Source organism: Canis lupus, chromosome 16 (genome assembly GCF_003254725.2).
Source record: "Canis lupus dingo isolate Sandy chromosome 16, ASM325472v2, whole genome shotgun sequence".
In the NCBI taxonomy this organism is placed as follows: Eukaryota; Metazoa; Chordata; class Mammalia; order Carnivora; family Canidae; genus Canis; species Canis lupus.
In genome coordinates, this window is record NC_064258.1 from 40,104,842 (window position 1) to 40,109,729 (window position 4,888).

A 4,888-nucleotide genomic window follows, 5' to 3' on the forward strand; every position below is an offset into this window, starting at 1 on the left:
GTCCCTTTAAGGCTCAAATTGTTATTAAACAACATACATCTAGTCTGTCTATAAAGCTTTAATGTAGTGTTCAGTCATGACCAAAGTCAGACAATGACCAAGGTAAGGAGAACTTCCCTATCCCAAGTTAGTAAAAGTTTTGTAGCCTATATTATGTAATTTCCTCTCAATATTAAGTTATATGCCTACTACAAAAACAATTTTTTTTAGAATTTTATAGCTAGAAAGCTGTTATTTTTCTATAGACTATTGTTGCTGTAGGGAAGTGATTCTAGAGGGAAATAAACTTCCTCAAGACAAGTTGTTACTGGAAAGTGCTACAGGCAAAACTACAAAAAGTGGTTAAAATGTAGCTTGCTTTTAGAATTTAGCATGTGGAAAGTCATATATGTAAAATAGGCTATCTTTACCGTCAAACAAATTAAATTGAAAAATTCTTATCTGGTATGCTGTATCCTCCAATGTCACTTTCAACCGGATTTACTGTATTGAAGACTCCCTTAAAAACTGGTTATATGTTGAACAGTCTCCAGTTAGAATAAAAAGAATTGCTTTCCTGCTTAGAGGAAAAATCTTAACATAAAATTCTATCTAAAGGAGTTTAATTTCAAACATCTGATGAATAAAGTGTTGCGTTTTGCTCAGCATACTTTTCCTTGCATCAGATATTCACATGAGTAAGCTCAGTAGTGTTGTGTGTTTAGTATAATTTTCTTTTGCATATATAGTAATATCCCTTGTCAATTAACAGTTCAGCAAGCATGGTGATTTGGGGAGATTAGATCTTGTAGCCATATAGCTTGACAAGTATTCCCTTTCTTGCTATTTAGGAGAACCTCCCTAAGGGTACATGAAGGGAGTAGTTATTTCTAAATAAAGCATGACATATTATTTTGAGATCAAAGACGGTAAACAGTGTGTTTTAAAAAGTACTGGTAACAAAGACAAACATGTTAACTAGAGCATCTAGCAACAAAATATTTGAATGGACTTTTTGGAGACGATGTTCCTCAGAGATCATTAATGTTCAGTTTAAAATATTAAAATGAGGCTTTTCACACTATACAAGAAGCTGTACTGGGTCAACTAATAATTTATCTAATAGCATTTTTTTCTAATAGTGGGGATAAAGGTAAGCATAGTAGTCACACTACAAGGGTATAAGTATGTTCATATTAGCCCCAAAATTCCTTTATATAATTCATGAGTATATGTCATTTATGAATTTTTCTATACTTTACCTACTTATATCTGAAATATATACAGTGTTTTTATCATATAACTAAGAGTCTAAGTATTTACAAAGTTTTAAGAAAGCAACACGCATTCAGACTATAATAGAAAAATCAGCTCACATTCAGCCAAATGTGGGTGTGTCGACTTCCATTAAAAATTATGCATACATATAGATGATGAAAATGGCAGAATGAGGACTCCTCCACTCCACAGAAACACTCGAAAGACTGGCAAAAACTATCACTCAGTATTGTTCAAAGTCTGAAAGATAATGTAGCAAATTGAATGAAAGCTTAAACAAAAAGTGATGGAACCTCAGATGGCTAGCTTAATGGCATTTTATCAGTCTTGCCCCATTCCTTCCAGTCAGCAGTGGTCTTGAAAATGGCAGCCTGTTAACTGGTATGGGGATCTGGTTCTACAGGAGAGAGAGGATGCTCCTGTTCCCAAGGAATAGCGTTTGTTTTGACCTGAGGGCTCCTGGAAGGGTTCAAGCAAGGGGTTTGCCTTTGTTTCACCTAACTCAGAAGTTTCTCAGGGTGTTGCTACAGAGGGTGTTTCTCGAAAATACTGAAAAGGAAATGAACATGGTAATGCCTGAAAAAGAATTAACAGTTGTGACAAATAATAGACACATGGCTGAAGCCTGGATGAAAGGAAGAACTCGAGAATGAAATAAAGGGGAATGAATATTTGGGGAATAAAGGCTTTCAAAGCTGCCACATGCCAAAATCCAGATCAGGCTGCTTCCTCAAAAAAAGATCTGAGAAGACCCTAAGCTTTCACCTTTTATTGATATTTACACCCAGCCCAAGCAAGATGGTGAAGGCTAGAGGAGAATGGTAAATACCCTGGATAAATACTGAAGCAGTGACTCAACAGAGTCAATCTGCAAAGCCCAAGGGACTAGTTTCTTTTCTTTTTCATTCTTTTGTCTACAGGCACTTAAGGATAGCTCCATCAGAGCACTAGCTAACCACTAAACTAATAGTCACAGACCACACATGACAAAGAATACAATTTTTATAAAAACTAATTCTAGAGAGGGAGCAGAATCCAATTTCCAGAATTGCTACATATTTAGAATGACCAATTTGGAAAATGCACACAAACTAGAAAGTATAGCCCATTCACAGGAAAGAAGTTAGGCAATATCCTTAAAGCAGAAATTCAACTTGCTAAAGATTTTAAGTCTTTAACGAACTCAAAGAGCTAAAGAAAACCATAGACAGAGGAACTAAAGGAAACAAATGGACGATGCATCACCAAATAGAAAATATCAATGAAGAAATGAAAATTATAAAAGGAGTCCAATACAAATTCTAAAGCTGAAAAACCATAATTGAAAAATTTGCTAGAGGGACTCAGAAGAACACATAGATCAGTGTGTGAAATGTAATTTGACAATAATCCCTTAAAAGCTAATGGTATAGGAGCAGTTTGAGTATACTGTTGAATGTAAACTGCTATTAATTCCAACTAAACTGTTACAAATTTAAACCACAAAGTAGTAAAGGAAGAATTGAGTGTGTGTGTATACATATATGTGTGTGTGTATATATATATTATATATATATGATATACATGATATAGGTTGTAGAATAAGTCCATATCAGTAATTTCCTTAAATATAAATGCATTAAACACTCCAACTAAAAGCAGAGATCTGTCAAAAGGATTGTTAAAGTATGATGTAACTATATAAAATTATATACCAAAAGAAATCTCAAATCGATACCTAACTTTATACCTTAAGGAACTAGAAAAAGAAAAGCAATCTAAACCCAAACATAGCAGAATGAAAATAAGGATTAGAGGAAAAATAAATTATGATAAAGAATAAAGGAACAATATAAAAAGTCAATAAAACCAAAACTTGGTTCCTTGAAAAGAACAATAAAATTGAGAAACCTTAGCTAGATTAAGAAAAACAAAATAGGGGCACCTGGGTGGTTCAGTGGTTGAGCAACTGCCCTTAGCTCAGGTCATGGTCCTGGGGTCTGTTATCAAGTCCCACATCAGTCTTCCCACAGGGAGCCTGCTTCTTCTTCTGCCTATGTCTCTTCCCCTCTCTCTCTCTCTCTCTCTCTCTCTCTCTCTCTTTCTCTGTGTGTCTTTCATGAATAAATATTTTTTTAAAAAAGTGGAAATGAGCTAAGGTGGTTGTCTCCACAACATAAAAAAAAAATAGTTCTCAAACTTCTGAAGTTAGAAAGGAGAGTAGGAATGAACATTAGTACCTATGCTACAGAAATAAAAAGGATTATCGAAAAATTGTATAAAGACATCTCAGGAAAATGGTATTGTAGAACAATCCTGAGCTCACTTGTTACAGACAAACCAAAGCATGACCCACATATAATGCAACTCTCTGAAAGTGACATAGTGAAAATGACTGAAAACAGAGACACAGTAGGAACCCACAAGTAGGAAGGACAGTATAGGTATGGAGGTCATCCATGAGGGACAAAGGGATCAAATCATATATGGCACACCTCCAGCCCTGGGGACCTGGGCCAGGAAAGTGAGACCCCATAACACCTAGCAAGGCTTAACTTGGGACCTCTGCAAATCAGTGGGGCTTAACGCCACCTAAATGCAATCAGGACTGGTATTTTCCCCAAAAGAAACAACCACACCACCTCACCTGGCAGGCAGCCCCAACCAGGACCAGCTCTCTTCCAGACCTACTCCTTCCCTGGAGAGGATGAAGCCAACCCCATCAACCAGCACTCCCACAGCAGTTGCAACCCAGTCACAACCGGAGGGGCCCTACAGGATGCCTTCTACATAAGGCCACTACCTTCAAGACTAGAAAATGTGGCTGACTTCCAAAAAGCGTAGAAATAGAGACGGACAAAATGAGATCATGTTCCAAACAAAAGAACAAGATAAAAATCTCAGAACAATACCTAAATGAAACAAATAAGCAATCTACCTCATACAAAGTTCAAAGTAAGAGAGACTTGAGAGAAGAATTATACCCACTAGACTTGAGAATGAATGAACTCAGAACTTCAACAAAGGAAACATAAAAACTATTCAGAGCTGAAGAATACAATAACTAAAAGGGAAAATACCATAGAGGGAATTGATAGTGGATTAGAGGATGCAGAAAAACATATGAGTGATTTGGAACACAGGGTAATGGAAAGAACCCAACCCAAACAGCAAGAAAAGAAGATAATTTTTAAAATGAGGATATGTTAAGGGATCTTTGTGACATTAGGTGTCCTATTATTTGCATTATGGGATCCCAAAAGGAACAGAGGAAAAGAAGGGCAAAAAATTTGAAGAAATAGTACCTAAAAATTTCCCTATCCTGGGGAGGGATTGAGTCCACGTCCAGGAAACAGAGCTTCAAACAATATGAACACAAAGAGGTCCATACCAAGATACTTAATAATAAAGTAAAAAATTAATAAAGTATCTTAAAAGTCAAAAGAGAAAATCAAATAGTTACATACAGTAGAAACTCTATTAAGGCTAGCAACTCATTTTTTAGCAGAAACTTTGCAATTCAGAAAGGAATGCCATGATACAAGTGCTGAGAAAAAAGCGTAAAACCAAAAATATCTACCCAGCAAGGTTATTATTCAGATTTGGAGGATAGCAAGAATTTCTAAGAAAACAGAAGTTTAAGATGTTCATC